Genomic DNA, 17,891 nt, shown 5'->3' on the forward strand with positions numbered 1-17,891 from the left:
AAGTGCACAGAAATTATAGGCATTTTGCCTGTGCTTGAGGGAACTAGAATTTGCACCAAAAACCTAAACAAAGTATTCAAGTATTATGTTTGGAGGAAGAATTAATTTCAAAAATACATAGCAGTTCTCAAAGGATTTCAGTTGTTGTCATAAGCAAATGTCTGGCTTCTAAACAGAAGGAAAAAAATAAAATATGTTCTTGTTTTTTATTAGTGTCCCAAGGCAGGAGGAATTATTAATTAGTCCAGAAAGTTGACATGATACTGGAAATTAGAAGATGAATGGTAAAAGGTTAATGAAGGTTTAATAAAGGCAAGAGATACCACTCATGAATGGTATCTCAGGGTGGAACTATTCTGTAGCTAAAATTCAATGGTTCATATATCCTATAAACAAAGTGGGGCATTTTGCTAAATAGGTATGCTTCTGGGTACATAACAAAAGAGAAGTTTTAAGGTTTAATTAATTAGAAAGACTATTTGCCTGACAACCAGAGGTACCTTTCACAGTGAGCTTAATGGTAAGTCAGGACTAAAAACAGAAAAAAGTCTGAGGTTGTAGTCCAAGGATTCAGACAGCAAACTTCAATTAACATTAACAAGAGATATTTCATTACACCAAAATGAAGTTTTAAGTGTTGAATTTTAAATCCTGGCACAGACTTCTGCAATGGGACAAACTAGGATTGTAAGGAATAATCAATTCAAGTGAGTAATTAAGGTGTTAAACTTGGAAGGGATGAGTTCTCATGAGGATTCAGCTCTCCTTTTTTGTAGGGCCACACAGAAAACTGGTGAATTTCACACACACACATACAAAAACACACCCCACTCTCCCTAAGCAAATTACCTTCATAAAATTAGAATATATCCACATAATTGTTGGAAAAATATCTACCCTCTTCATGTTTCCTAGGTTGACATTTTACTCAGAATCCACATCTATAGAGCTGATTTCCTCACTAAGGCCAGTGGGTAATTTTTTATTTATTTGAACAGAAAAGAGACATTTGTGTAGTCTGTGATATCTGAAGAGGGACAAGATATATTTTCCTTATCAACATCTTTCTTCACTCACTTATACCTTACCCGTTTGCCCTAAAGAATTCCACTCTCAGAAGTCCCTCATGCTTCCCTTTCTCCTTTTGTACGCTCAGTATTCTTTCCTTCCTTAGAATTTTCTCTATCTGCTTGTGTCCCCTCTGACCTCCAAACCTTTTAACTCATCCTTCCTCCTGAAAGGGAGACAACCTTTTCTTCCTCTTCAAATATTTTTGCATGGTCCTAAAAAGTCATCATGAATCCCAGTTCCCAATTCACTCATACTCTGCTCCCTTCCTGCTATTCAGCATTTCTGGCTTTCATTTTAACCCTTCTGATGCCTCTGTGTGCCATGTCCCTGAAGTCCTGTGAAATCAATTCTCACCTCTTCCTGTGCCCTCCCACTCGATCACCACCCACCCACTTCTGTGACTTTGTCTGCCAGGACTCTGAAGTTTTTCCTCTCTCCTCTTTGGAAACTCTTTCTCTCTCCATGCCTCCTGGTCTCACTGCTCCTCTCTCAGTGACCTCCTGCTTGCAGTTGTCCCCCACATCAGATCTGCCTCACTGACACCTGACAAGGTGCCTCAGCTGCCCCTCTGCTTTCCTCAGTTTCCCCACTGTCAGCAGGTGCTTCACCTGTGCAGTTATTGCTGCCTCTCCTTCTCCCTGGGACTCCCGGGAGCTGACAGGCATCACAGAGAATTAAGAGCTTTCTCTGCATGCTGGCATTTTACTGCTCCTCAACAACTCCATGCCCTGCCAGGCTGCTCCCATTCTACACTGTGGTGGGAAAACTATTTGTCATGGGGTGAGAATTAAGGATTTCACAGTAAAATATCAAACTTTAGAGGGTAAAAGAGTGACTCAGATATGCAGATAGTAAAAAATATATGTTTTACTAAACTATTCTTTCTCTGATACTATATGTTTGGAAAGAACAGAAAAGTTGTTGATAACAATGCTTCATTGTGTTTAGAATATTTGAAGGTCTACATATCTTTGATTATAAGACAGAACATTTTTTTTCTAATTCGTAGTAGCATAGAACATAAGATTTGTTTCTGCTCTGTGCAGTCTTAAAAGTGACCCCAATTCATTGATTAATCAGTTAAATTAAAAGGTTGATTTATCCAAGTAACTTCACTATAATGTAAAATGTCTTTTTGAAAGAGTCCACTGAACTCAGCCACAGTGGGGACCTCCAGCCCTGTTACAGCAATGATTTCTGTGTGTGTCCTTTCCCAACTGGAGCACCAATGAAACGAAACTTCACTCAAACCAGTTCAGATGGTTCCCCTCTTTTAGCAAGCTGCTCCCTGTTTTACCAGCTGCCTAGCCATGATGGCATGCTTGGTGTGGCAGATACTTGGCACTTGCCAGACACATTTCTGTCCTCTGCTTGCACAGACTGTGCAAATCTTTGTTAAGGATTTGTTTTATTAAATGAACTGCTCGTACCTTTATTCTCTCATAGTTTCTCCTGCTTTTATCCTGCTAAATGTGACAATACAGGGGACTTTGTCCTCTAAAGACATGTAATACTTCAGCAGCCATGTGGTAGGACTTACATTTTATTCTGAATTTTCTTCTGGTTCCTTCTTCCACTGAAACTTTGGGGAGTTTTACTGGGAATCTTATGATAACTTGTTTGCAGCATTTCCTTGGCAACTCGGTCTTTGCCTGCTGCTTTCACAGGTTTAACTAGATGATAAAACAGCTAGTTGTGAGTATCAAACTTCTCTGGCAATGTCAGTCATTCCTTAAGTGAGGTTCCATTTAACATTTCTAAAAGTACTCTGTCCATCTACGCATCTACGCCTTGACTCTTTTTCCATTTAAAAAATTTGAATGTTAGTGCTTAAAAAAAAAAGAATAGCAATATATATGTTCCCAAGCTGGAATGAATGTTTCTTGATTAAATATCCAAAATCTAAACAGGGAAGTTACCCTTTTTCTTATTTGTCATGTTCAAATTAACCTAGATTTTTTTTCATCACACTTAAATCCTCCACAATTTGTTAAAAAAATTGTGAAAACTACATGTTGTTCATAAGAAATGATGACATTTTTCTTCCTGGAATAATCAAGAAACCTACTCCCTATTACTAAATAATAGTAATCACTGTAATTGACTAGATGGATACCTAGACATGTATGTATAAATGTGTTTCAGATCATGGTTGCTATGATCTAAAATTAGACTGAATTTTGAGAAAATTAACTTTGCTTGCCTGTGTACATGAAGAAAGGACAATTTTCAGTGCAGTCAGTGCTTTCAGTATAAAACTTATTATGGGTAATAACATTATTGTAAAATAGATCTTTAAAAAATAAAGATGATGTAATACTTGTGTACACCACAGAATAAAACATGCTTTAAATGAAATAGGCAAATTTTATGGATGGTGTCAAAGAAATGTAAGTCTTTCTTGATGAAAAATCTAAATAGAGCCCAAGCAATGGTCAGCAGTACATCCTGAAATTTAGTACATAATACAAAAATCTGTGCTACTTTTTATAGGAATTTGAATGCACCAAACTAGACCCTTGACAGAGCATATACATAAATCATACCTATTAAGTTGCTTTTAATAAAATGTAGCTAGTGATCTATGTCAGCATTGTAAAATCTAGAAATACAGATATAAACCTAACACTGTTTCTAAGTCATGTTATCAAGTCTTTTTTTCATCTGCATATGTCTACAAAGGACTGCTCCAAGCTTGATTTAGACTTTTTTCCTGTTTCTTGGCCTAGAACAGATCCTTAATGTTACTTAAACTCATTTTTGTATTAACCAAATCTAATTAACCTGGTAAACTTGAAGGACTGTAACCATACACACTAATGATGATGACTTATAATACTTGGAATGTAAAAGCTCCTGACAGCTGAATAATGCTAGCTCAGGTTAGACTGGACATTCAGCAGAAAGTGCAAAATTCTGGTCTATACTAATTTCCTTACCTCTGTAATGACAATATACTCTGTTGATCACATACCAGGCTAAAATACAATTTGTTTTTTACCGGAGACAAAACTCATGGAAGAAAATCATCTTAGGTACAGTCAGGTTGTTCAAAAAGAAAACCCAGACATCTCACTGGTATAGTACAATTAAAGCATATTTGCCTTTACAAAAACAATATCTACTGTGTTCTAGTAGAAAAATGAATGTCAGCTAACAATCTAAAAGCAATAAACAATAAAATTATAGTAAAAGTCAATTAGTACACCAATTAGTCTACATTGCAAGGAACTTAGTGAAAAACCTTATTTTTCACTGTCATACAAGGTGTTGAGGAATGAACTCTGTCATTTAGAATTCACTAATAATTATAAAGGGGAGTTTGATGGATTATGATGTGACTCCATAAAGTAGTAATGCAAAATAGCTACTCACCAAATGGTAAAAGCTTTTATACTTCAGCAGCTTTTAAAAGGGTACACATGGTAACAGAAACTTACTTTGCAAAAAGACAAATAAATCTGGGGATGCATATGCTTTGTGTCAGTTTCATATTGTTCCTAAACAAGATTTTTACTGAAAATGTTCTCAGTGCAAAGGACGATAACATGGAGAAAGACACATTTATCAAGTACAACACACAAAACCCAAGACCAATACTTTATTCTTTTGGGAATGGCACAAAAAAATTAATAATCTGTTCAAAGCCACAGAGTTCACTATCCAAGAGTGTAAAAGGTATTGTAAAGGCAAAGACTACATTAAGCAAATATCACAGGCATGAAGTTACCTTACAATTCACTTTAGAGCAGAAGATAATCAGTTTTTTAGTTTGAGTTTAATTTCAAAACAGAAGCATCTGACTTCTAAAAGAGCTGGACATCCAGTGTTCAGCTTACATGTTTGTTTCCATTTGTTTCTTCCAGCCCTTGGCTGGGATTCTGTAAAGCTTGAACATGGGTAAATTGCAATCTACTGCTTATTTTTGGCTGAATTCTTTATTTGGCTTTTATTCTATAAAAAGCATAAGCAGCCTTTGTGGAAGGATCATGAAAACATCCAATTATTTATCTCCATGTAATGATAGTATGAATTAATATTACATACAAACTGTTTTCACTCACATGAGTAAGTGAAGGTCCCCAATAAGCAGTTTTACCAAATGACTCTCAAGAAACCCAATTCTGGCCAAAGACATTTGGGCTGTGACTTTTCTGTGCCTGGAAATTGGTTTTACTCAAAGTAAACATCAGATCTGACTCTCTATCTTCCTTGAGTCCAAAATGTCATCTGACCTTTCTTCCTATTTTGAGTTTTGATACAACTACCTTTAGTTTAATCCTTCCATTAATGTATACCTTTTTTCTCTAATAATTTTAATATTTAAAACTTTTTTTTTCTTTTGTAAATGACTCTTTGCTTTTCATCAGGGAAACTGATAAAGGAAAATATCAATGGAATAGGGAAAATGAAAGTAGAAGGACAAAACTAAGAAAATTATCAGTGATGCAGAATTCTAGATAACTAAAGAATGGCAGAAAATAAGTTGTGAGTTCTAGAAAATGTCCAACTTTGGAAAAATTGTTTAATGTCTGATGCTTTTGGAAAAATACACCTTTATTCCACATATTTATTTTAAAAATTTCCTTGGAAATAATTGCAACACCATGATGCATTCTTGACACTGGAGGATGCAGTGATTATGAACATTTTTAATGTTTTGTTTGAAGTACATGAGTTTTTGAAACACATTCATGAGAACTGGCTTTCAGAAAATGCAAAGTGGCTGTGAAATCTCAAATACAACCCATGCCCCCAGGATTTGCTTCTGCCACAACCGTGTCTGAGAGAACAGAAAACCAGTGTGGTGCTTGTTATAACATCCCCTGGGTTTTGGAATGTTCAGTATTTTATAAGAATGAATAGTGGGTTTAAAGTAGACAAACAAGTTACCATGTAAGCTAATGGTCCCCTGTGTTTCTGTTCTGTGTAGTTATGTGGGGAAAAAATCCCCACGCTTCTCACAGTTAATTCACTGCTTTGGATATTTTAACTGTAAAGAAGGCATCTTTAATAGACATTATGTGAATTCTTGTTGCAGTTTTCCCTTCCAAACCTTCCAGAAGTACCTGGGAACATTACAAATAAAAAAGAAAAGTAAAAACTACAAACAAACACCACTTAATAATTCTTTATTCCATGGGAGCATGCTACTAGGGTAGCCCTTATACTTTGCCTTCAGCACTTGCCCACTGCTAGCACAGGGGTGTTTTCTTCAGACATGCCAATATAAATCTGAATATGCCTTCAAGATCATCTGCCTGATGTGCTGTAGAGCACTTCAAAAACTGCCTCATAGTCACAAGGACTATATACAAGGTCCTATATACAAGGACTCAGGGAAGAATCTGGGAAGGGTATCTTCATGAAAAGATGCCTCAGAATAGTAGTTCTGACTTTGGGAGTCAAATATAACCTAGTGGTACTGCCAGTATAGATGCATTATAGTCATAATTTGAGATGGAATATATGTTTCAAGACCAGCACAGGAGAAGGCTCTGATAAGGAATGTGTAATGATATTGCCAGCATTTAGTTGCATGGAGATAGTAATTGCTGCCAAATGTTCTTGAATTCTTTTCCTGGTGTACATTTTCCAATGCATTTCTAATGTGATCCCTTATTATTTAGCTGTCTCTCTATTTGATGAAAGCATAAATTAAGATAAAGTGCATCAAGGTTACTGATGCTTTCTGATAATAAACTAAAACTGTTGATTAAGCAGATGATGAGTTTAAGTCAACAGTCTTTGTATTAAAATGCTTGATGTAGATTTATGAACTAACCTCACAAAAGTTTCACAAGTATAAAATAAATTTAAATTATGATAAAAATATTTTACTTTAGCATAATTTAATATCTACAGTTTTAATATAGAAAGTCATTTAAGTAAGAAAGGATATAATTAAGCCCTATCAATATACTGAACTGTTTATTTTTCAGATTAAAACATCAGAAGTATTCTTGGTCTTTCATCTTGGTTAGGCAGTGCATTTGTTTTGGATTTCCATGGGTATTTAACATACGTTATCTGTTTGAATGAATCTCCTTTTTTTTTCATTTTTAAAGAACAATCTAAGAAATAAGTTTTGCCATTTCTATGAAATTTACAGATACAAAATATTCTCCTGCTCTTCCCTTCCCAGAACATGAACTAAGAGATTTTTTTTTTAAATAATTAAGCAGTTATTTTATGCTTCTTTTGCTGCCTCCTACCTTCATTCACCAAAGTGTTTCCACCTTTTTTCCAGGCTGCTCTTCAGGCCAGGTGAGATAGTTGTCTATGCTGCTCAGTTGAAGAGGTGACTTTGGGGACATTTTCAGAAGGATTCATGTGATTTTTCTGGGAATCTTTGAAGTGAATCCTCTTCTTTATGGATCATCTCCATTTCAGAGCAGATAATGTTTGTGGACAGCCATGGGTACTGGCTGCCATTGTGCTTCAGCTTGCCACTGCCTCTTCTGGTGACAGGGCCTTTCTAGCTTATCCTTCATGTGGCTTGATAGAAAATGCCCCATTCCTCTTCTCTGAACTCAGATTGGAGTCTGGTGATTTTGTGGCACCATGTGGGAGAGAAATGTTGCCCTTGGGTTTCACTACACAGCTTTTTCGGGATGGGCTTATCAAATAGTTCTTCACAAGGCAGAATCCCTGCTGGTCCAAGTTCCTTTGAACTTCACTTTCTTTCTGAGAAACATATTCAATTTAACACTATTTAAAAAGTACTTTCAAGTTACGAATTTCATGCAACTCCAAATTAGCAAACATCAACAATAAATATTATTTCTTTTCTTTTTGCAAACCTTCCTCCTCATACTTTGCATTCAGCCCATAGTGTACAGAGATTAGCTCATTACAGCTAAGGGAAAGAGAAGAGGAAAAAGAAAAGGTTTGAATATGTCCAAGAACTGTTCAATATTCTCAGCAGTCACACAAAAAACATTAAAAAGAATAGCATGCTTTCTATCATAACAAAATCTAAGGTTATCCAGTGTTGTTTGAAATAAAAATAATACAGAATTATTTTACTATTAAACTGAAAAGCTTGCAGCCGACAGCAGTTCATTATTTTTGGAGTTATTGTGTTAAGATCCTGAAAATCTACTTGTAATGCTAAATAAGAATGATCCATGGATTAAAAATCAGTGAGGAGCTTTACAGAACACAGCCAATAAAATACAATAGGAACCTTACACTTCAGATACAGGATGAGTATAATCTCCACAACAGACAAGATGGGCAAGATCTACAGAGGCTAAGAGAAATTAATCAAAATGTACTGCAATGCTTGGCCTGAAAGCTGGAAATGCTTTGAAAAGTCAATAAAGGAAGCCTTATCCCCAGCAGGAGTAAATCCATCAGATATGTCCACTTACATCAGCTGAAGATCTGCCCCAATGTTTGTAAAATTAATGGACTACACTATATTGCTTTAATTTTTATGCTGGTAAGCTGGAAAGGTAATTAGTACACAGCTGCATCCCCAGAAGTATTGTCTAATGGAACTGGCTTTTTTCAGTAACCATGTCAAAACATCCAGAAAGAAGCTAAGAGCCACAGGGATGGATTATCCACCAAGGCCAAATAAGTTTAAACTACTGCTTTCCCAGTTTGAGAGAAAACCAATATATTGGTGAGTGAAACAACCCAGGAAACTAAAATGAAAACAAACATGGGAGGGGGAAGAGGAAAGACCTAGTTGTCCTTTATACAAGAACTGATATTTCTTTAAATTTTTAACTAATGCAACAATTTCTACTTTATAAATCAGAAAAGTACAGGATTTGAATAGAAAAAATACAGCAAATGCTGCTGGAATAGAAATAATTATGGACTTGATACATAACACTGAGGATTTTTGGTTTTGGTTTAGTACAGTATAGCTCTTTTTACCTAATTTAATTTTATTTTTTCTCAATGCACTGAAATGCACTAAACCAAGGAATTAATAAGGAAAGACTATTAATGTGAAAATAGAGAAAAACATCGTTAACTCCAACTTAGTTCAGAGGTGAGCAATTCCTATCAAAGCAGGAAATAGTAAGTCCTTATCTCATAATTAAAGTGATTGAGTAGGAAACATCAGGGGAATAGTCTAAACACAGCTAGTTAATGAAAGCAAAGCAAAAAACAGTGTGGCTATTCACTGGATAAATCAGTACAGAAAGTAACCCGACCCTTCAAGGCAAATTTTGACTCACTGACCAGCTGTATTGGATATGTTTACAATGCTGAAAATCATACTTTTTGAAATTAAAAGTGTGGAAAATAGACTGGTGTCTTCTCAGTGAAATTGATATTACACAGGATCATTGTTCTAGCTTAAAATGAAAATACAAATGAGATTTTCAAAGGCACCTAAGGGAATTAAGGTCTCCAACTCCTGTTAAATTTTATTAGGGCTATAATTCCCTCATGCTTTGACAATCTCAAACTAAATATTTATCTTCTCTCTGCATCTTGTGCCCTTTCTGCATTATTTACCACATTCAGAGATACCACTGCTCTCAGGAGCATACCATGCTTGTGTAGTATGTTCTCAACCATTTTATCTGCTTATGCCAAGAAGAGTTAGCCAAATGTGAAGGTATATGAACTGTTTGTTGTATAAGAAATGAAACTGAGTTGAAGAATCAGGACTTTAAAATATTGATCCTGTTATTTACAACCAATGTATGTTCCATCTGATGTTGGACGTTTGCTTCTTTCCAAATGATATTGACAACTCTTTGAATTTATCCTGCATAACTAGCATCCTCTACAGTGTAAAGCTGGAAAGAATCTGTGAAGGTTGGTAGCATCTACCCAACAAACAGCACAAAAAGGCAATATTCACCTATGATCTGTTCTCCATGCAATGTTTTTCATTGAGGACTTTCGTATCTCTTTCCAGAGAACCGAGTTGCACTTGGACAAAATGATTTATTATTCCCCCAAATGTACCTTCATAATAACTGATCATTTTGTATCTTGTCCTTTTTCTTAGGTTTTTACTCCAGTTCTTGGGACTTTTTTGGCTCCAGTAATTTCCTGGGAATCACACTTAGCAAAATCATGGATAATGAAATGCTATGTGCACATATCCTCTGCACACTATGGATGCAAGTGGAAGGTTTCATCTAAGTGATCTAGGCAAAAGGAATTAATGTATAAGAAACAAACTGCATAACAAAAGCAAAATGGACTGAACATATTTGGCCCTTGGTATTGGAATACATGGTGTCAGTAATAATATCAAAATTTCTATAAGATTCTAGGTGTTTTAAAAACAGTTTAAGGAGATGTGGTCTTAGAATACTATTGGAACATGGTTACTTACCTTCTGTACACTTCTTTTGCAAATGAAAATTCCTTTCCTATGTGTTGCTATCCAAATATGCAGCTGTCATCCTTACAAAAAGCAGTAACGCATGCTATTAGTAAACCCTAAATTAGTGGAATTACTCTTTTCCCATGTAGCAAGTGATCATTTGAGAGGCAATAGCCTCAAGTTGCAGCAGGGGAGGTTTAGACTGGATATTAGGAAAAATTTCTTAATTTAAAGAGTTGTCAAGTGTGACAATATTCACAGGGGTTTTCAGGTGAGGGAAGAGACGAGAATGTTGACTCCATGTTCAGAAGGCTTGATTTATTATTTTATGATATACATTACATTAAAACTATACTAAAAAGAATAGAAGGAAAAGTTTCATCTCAGAAGGCTGGGCTAAGCTAAGAACAGAATAGACAAGAATGATAACAAAGGCCGCTGCCTCAGACCCTCTGTCCAAGTCAGCTCTGCTGTGATTGGCCATTAATTACAAACAAGCAGATGAGACCAATCCCAGATGCACCTGTTGCATTCCACAGCAGCAGATAACCATTGTTTACATTTTGCTCCTGAAGCCTCTCAGCTTCTCAGAAGGAAAAATCCTAAGAAAGGATTTTTGATGAAAAGATGTCTGCGACAATCAAGCATTGGAACAAGTTGCCCAGGGAAGTGGCTGAGGTATTTAAAAGATATCCTTGGAGGTATTTAAAAGATGTGTAGATGATGTGCATAGGGACACAGCTCTGGCAGATTTGGCAATATTATGTTTATGGTTAGACTTGATGATCTCGAAGTTTTTCCCAACCCAAACGATTCTATTATTGTATGACTGCCTACAGCATCCCCACATAATTTCTAAACTCTTTCACCTCAGTTTATAAGAAAACAAGCACAGTGAGTACATGGGCATTTTAAATTCTGCATTATAGCCCCTCTCTGCCTGTTGGGTCTCCTATTAGCTATCAGCAGCTATCAGAATAAAACTACAAATATCAAGTTGAGTTAAATCAGCTTTTTAGAATATCCCATTAAAACACTAAATAATCCTTTTCCTTCTTTCCTTAATAATCCCTTTTACCATATGGCATAGAATTGATATCAACAGCTGATATCTACAACTTTAATAGGCTTCTATCTTTTTAATTCTCTTTAGACAGAGGTCAACTTTTCCGTGGCAATGTCTTCTTCCATTGAACACCTGGAAATGAACATCAAATGATTTATCTTGTTGTCATTCTTCTGGTAAAGACCTGAAACTCTGGTCATTTTACAACCCACCAAAATCTGCAGTTGTTTCAGTGGGCCCTAGTTGAAACCTGATTTGAATCTCTTTCCTTAAAGAGACATCATACACTTAGCTAACTGCTATAGTTCACAAAATTTAATGTTGCGTGTTTTGTATCTGATACACTAGAGGCAACTTTTCAAGTTCCTGCAGCTGCACAGCCTAAATCTTGGCACAATCTACTAATATATCTGAGACAGAAATATGACCCCATAAAAGTAGAGTATTATGAGCACTAAAGCTCTGCTATGTCTCAGTCAAAATATCAAGGTTTTTACTGTAGTATTCCACTCAGTATTCATGGAATAGAGTGTGATTAAAGAACCACTCTTGCTCTTGGTGTGCTGATTCAATAATTATTGTCTTTGTTTCTTTAATGTATGCGCAAAGTCTCATCCCACACAAAACATGATATCATAAAGCTAAGATAATAGTAGAGTGAGACATCTTTCACAGTGGCAGTAACAAACTCTGGGTGGTTTTTCAATGTTTATGAACATCAGCACTGTATTCATAAACTTATTTCAACCTTGCAGAAATTTACACTTCTACACTTAAAAAGAAAAAATAATCCCTTGGAATGACTAAGGTAGAGCAGGATAAAGAAAGGTAAATGTGCTCTTTAATTACTTTTATGCATGAAGACCTCAAGGGATAGAAGAAAAAAATATCTTCTATAATTTTGGAAGACAAAAGGGTGCTTCTAAATAGTTTTAGCACTGTCTGGGCTCCTTCCAGAGCATCCACAGCTGCTTTGTTGCTCCGGCTCTTCTACTATTTCATCTCTTAACTTGTTTTTGTCATCTACTGTTTGTATATGTTCCTTGTCCTGGGAGTTTCTAGTACTTGCATTGGACAGTTTACACAGGGCAGACATCAAGGCTCCTCCCAGTCAATGGGATTGTTCTCCCTCTGTATCACAAATCCCAGCTGCACATGTTTCATGAGAGGGACACTCCCACCTCCACCCTGTCTTGGGCTGTGTTACAGCCATGGCAGCATCCTGAAATAATGCTCTACTGTAGTGATGAAGATTGATGTTAAAAAGACTTTTAAAGTGATTAAAATGTTTTGCTATTTTATTTAATTTTTAAAAGGCTATTTTAAGAACATAAAATAGGGCATTTTATGAGAAGAAATACTTTGTCTAACACTACTTCATATAAAGGACATTTAAAATCTAATGTTATGACTATCTTCTTGGTTGAATGCCAACAGATTTTTGGCTAAAATGATTGATCACAGTGCATAAGAATAAGTACCCTTTCATTCCTGTGCACTGAGGTTCTTATCCAGGAAATCAAACAGAGTATAAATGGATGGTCCCTCCAGCTGCTTACCTTTTCTTTCTTCTTACTCAGTGTGTAGTTTATGAGTCTGGGAGATCCCTGCAATGATCTGACTCTACTGGGATCTTTTATTAATTGCTGTTCTCAGTACAGACTCTTTTCTGCTCCAGATGTTCATGCAGTCTAATGCACACTAGGAATATCTTGTTAAAATTAAACTATACTACTCACTACACACATCAGTTATTGGTATGGAAGCCCCACTTTATCTAAGTATAGAAAAGGTAAGGAAAGCCTTTTATTTTATTTTTTCTGTAAATCCTGTAGGCTAAGTTTTCATGAGACACTATGAAAAATTTCCCTAACATATATTTGTCATACTTCTGCATTCTCTTTCATTCCTGATTTTATTTTATTAAAATGCAATTGACTCTGTCTGGCAAGACTATTTGTATTGATTTACAACTTATAATGAAATACAAATTATAGCAGTTTCTGAGTTAATTGCACCTTTGGCCTTGTTTTTGACTGCAGTAAGGTTTTTCCAATCAGTCTCAGACACCTGGCCATCAACCTTCTGGGACCAGCATTCTTGCCCCAGACATTACTGGTCTCCTCCCTGCAGACAAGTGACAAAAATGCTAAGTACTTGGGATCTTTCTACTCAGTTTGACAACTCAGCAAGTCCAGGATCAGGTAAGCACCCAGCCTCTCTCTTCCAGGAAATGACAGTATAAAGTAAACATCTCTAAAATTGTCTGATTTAGAACAGAAACCTTACATAGAAAACAGATATTAAGAGAATAAACACATCTGAACATGTCCTCTTTGTCTGGGAGCTGACAAAAACTAAGATGCAGAACTTGACAAGGTTAAGGTCAAATCCATAAAAGGATTTATGTGTCTGGATCCTCTTCCGTAGACTCCAGTACACGGGGGAGAGAATCAGCTCTTGACACAAAACCCTTGCTTACAGCCACAGAGAACCATATCCCCCCACAGGGAATCAAAGCCTGGTGCTCTTTCTTGGAACAAAAACACAGGGAAGAATTGCTGTTGACAGAGAAAGATTCTCCCATTATCTCTCCACTTATAAAACACCTCTCCACATTTAGAAAACATCAAGTAGATTAAAATAAAGGGGGGTGAGGAGTGGGGATGGTGGTAGAAAGAAGGAAATAGGATCTGCAGGCTTAAATCTCTCTTGTAGTCACCATATAGTAATTTTTTTCTCTGTTTCTGTTCCACTGAAGTTGCAAAATCGTTCCTAAGATGCCCTAAGAAGTCCTTAGTCCCTCTAATGTGTACAATATGATACAATGCCATTTAAGACCATTGTATTTAAATCTGTTTTGTTCCTAACCAATACATCCATCAGTACTTGTAAGGTTCTGTGTCTTCCAAAACTAGGAAAATGAGGAGTGCATGTCTGCCATTTGCTGCAATTCTGTTTGAAGGCCCAACCTCATCCTAAGGCCCACTCCAGGAGCTTTTACACACATGGCTATACTGCCTCACTCTGCAGCTTTGCTTATCTCTGAGCATACCTGTATCCAAAAGGAAAGATATCTTTACCAAGAAGAAGGATATCTTTATCCAAGAAACATTTTGCCAGTCACCATGCAGAGGCAGTACAAAATGACTACTATGCCTAGAAATGCTAACCAGAAAGAAAAAGAGGGTAGGATGTGCAGGATGGTAGCACCGCTCAAAACACTTCAGTTCTTTTCTGATACCTCTCTTTCCTCTTTTCTGTTTCTCTCTGCATCCCCACTTGGAGAGTGTAGGAGGATCCTTGCAGGAGCACGGACAGTTAACATTTCCCTCATGAAAAATACCCAAAACATAAGCCTGGCCTGTTCAGCTACTTAGAAAAAGTATGGCAGAAAACACCTTTCTATAGATATATCAATAACAGGAGCATTCTTATGAGGACTTGAGAGGCTGCATGATATCAGTCAGAAAGAGGTTTCCTCCCACTTGGAGGGTTTGCAGTGCTGGAGGTTATAAAAGAAATGGACATTAGCTAATAACCCTTCTGGGAACTCTTGGATGGAAACTATGACACCTTTCATCTCCTGGGTTAGGAAGCAAACAATCAAGGGTTTTGCTTGGAAGATTTTCTTTTGTGCCAAGAAGAAAGTCAAAAATCTGAGGAGTGAGAGGCTGTCAGAAATGCCTGGAGTCAGGATATGGTGTGTGGAAAGTACAGTTGAGAGGGTGACAGCAAGGAGTCTGACAGAGCTTGTAGTTTCTTGTGCCTTCCTCTTATTTATTGCACAGCTCTGATGAAAGCTGCTGACTGACAAATCATGTATCAGAATCTAACTAGTTACTAGTAACTAAAGCTAGTTACTTCTAGGATAATCACTAACATTTGATTAAAAAAATAAAAGCAGTTAACCACTGATATTAGCTTACTGTTACCATTATTTATTATTGAAATATTTCATGAAAGCACACTGGGAGACAAGGTCTACTAGAGTTTGTTATCTGTATTTATACTTAAAAGTTTGTTTATGGTTCTATTGCTACCAAGAAGAATTAAGTAGCCTAGTGATGGTAAGAAATATTAAGAATATTCCAAATAAGTACTCTTTCAAGTTTACCTTTTTTTTCTATCATATTTGCTTTAGACACTAATTTTTTTCTCAAGCAGTCCTAACTCAGATTTGGTTAAATTTAGAATTTCTAATTTTTATTGCTTACAAAAACCACACATTAAATATACATCAGCTATATCATCATTTGTCATCTCCACTGATGATAGTACAATTAAATCCTAACCTTGTAGAAGACATGTTAAACACAACACATTCTTATGCAACCCTTTTCATAATTCTATTTTCCTTTCTTTCCAGTGGATAATGCTATTAGTTTTTTTAAAATATCAGGGTCATTCCTATACCTGTCCATAATTCAGTCATGTTCTAATGAAATGTACACCTATATTTTCCATTTTTAGCTTTTTAAAAATTAGACTAAGGTCAGAAACAAGGCAATTTCTTGAGCTCTATAAACACTAAAACAGGATTGCTTGATGGTATTCATTTCTTTTTCTTAAGAGAATAAGCCATTTGAGAAATTTGGCACTGGAGGGAGAAGAAAATTCCAGATGGACTTTCCAGCTAAGAATATGAGCCTTTTGTGTTCCAACAGCTCTTAGAAAGACCTTGAGGTTTCAAAGACACAATCTATTTCCACGTATCTTGTAGTACTGACAGATAGCAAGGAAAGAGATGGACGACCATTGCACCATGACTGACAGGTTTTTCCTTTAGAAGTATGTCTTCCCCTGCCATATCCTTCCCACCTCTGGCTGAAGTGCACTGCATGCACAGTGAGCATGCAAATCCCAAACCCCATTCCAATGCTTCACTGTCACATGTAAGGGAGAGAATTTATGACACTGTGTTGATTCAAAAGATGTGGCATGAGAAGTAAATATAGAAGTGGACTGAAAAATTAGTGCAAAAGGCATAACTGCAGGCTTTATTTCTCTGTCCTGTTCGATTTACTTTGAAACTTTTAGTATTAGTGGTATGCAGCAAGCTCCCAAATTGCTCTGAATTAAGCCATTCCTACAAAAACATCTGTGTCATTTCCTCTCTCTGTTGTTTACAAGCAAGCCCAAGGATGAAGAATCTCTCTCCTGATAAAGGATTCAAGGACTGAATAAGCATTTAAGGGACACTAGAGAGAAATTCAAAATTATATTGGGGGCAGGGATCTCTCCTGTCCCAACAGAATACTGTCATCACTGACCCACAGAAACAGGTTGTCTCTTATGCTTAATCTTAGCTCCTCAATCATTGACTAAACTGGCTTGAACAAGAGGCACAGAAAATGGCAGTCCTGACAGTAGCCTGAAGATTGTTCCTTTTTCCTAAGAAATCGTAGAAATTATCTCAAAATTCCTCCAGCTGAGAAGGATACCGGATGCTGGACTATGAAACTAAGGATGCCGTGTACAACATCTATACTGCATCTAGAAGGGGGGAGACCAGAAATTTACAAAATAAGCTTTGAATATTTCCATAGGAAAATTAGATTAGGACACAAAGAGTCTTCCATAGAGGAGCAGCAGTAGAAAAGAATGGAGTTAGGGTTATTTTCCCTTACTTTTTATGAGGGCTTAGTGCTGCAGTACAGGTAGGATACATGTACAGGATACATGTAAAAGCTTTAAAAAACAGGATGCAAAAGTAAAAAACAGGATACAAAAGTGAGCAGGCAAGAAACTCCACAGACTGCAAGGATGCTAAAACTGGAACTGTTTGAAGGGTACGTGGTGTTAACACAAGAAAGACTCTGGCTGGATCATTCAGCCTAATTTTCAATAAGTTTTTGAAAAAAGTGAATAGAATGGCTTTTCTAGATCTCAGAAATGCTGTTCAGTGTCATTAAATATGCTCAGCAATCAGTTGGTACATATAATTGCATCTTGCCCTCAGTTATATGACAACAACTTCCCCTTTAATTAAATGGGATTGCACCTGTGTAGGTAATGATACAATTGGGCCTATAATATATAATAAATACTCAATATCTTTGCCAAAAAATCATTTAGTTGCATAATTTAGTGAATGTTAAATAATTATTAGGAACATATTTACTGAAATTCAGTTGTTCAACATCTATCTTCATGCAAATTATTGTTACACTTCGATAAATATTCATAGTAATCAGTGTGTATTTAATTAACATACAATAACTTTCTCATTAAGTCTGAGTTAAATCCTTTTAAGGGGGGAGCATTTCATTTAAAGTGTTACTGGAAATCTCTCTTTGGAAGCTTACATAATTAATCTTATTTTTGCTTTCTGACCAAAAGAAAGGGCAATTGATGGCTGTGAGGGATTCTCTATTCATAGTATATGATCCTGTGCTTTGATAAAAATTAAGCTAAAGCATCTGAGCAGAAAACAAGAATGAA

Source organism: Molothrus aeneus, chromosome 4 (assembly GCF_037042795.1).
Source record: "Molothrus aeneus isolate 106 chromosome 4, BPBGC_Maene_1.0, whole genome shotgun sequence".
Classification (NCBI taxonomy): domain Eukaryota; kingdom Metazoa; phylum Chordata; class Aves; order Passeriformes; family Icteridae; genus Molothrus; species Molothrus aeneus.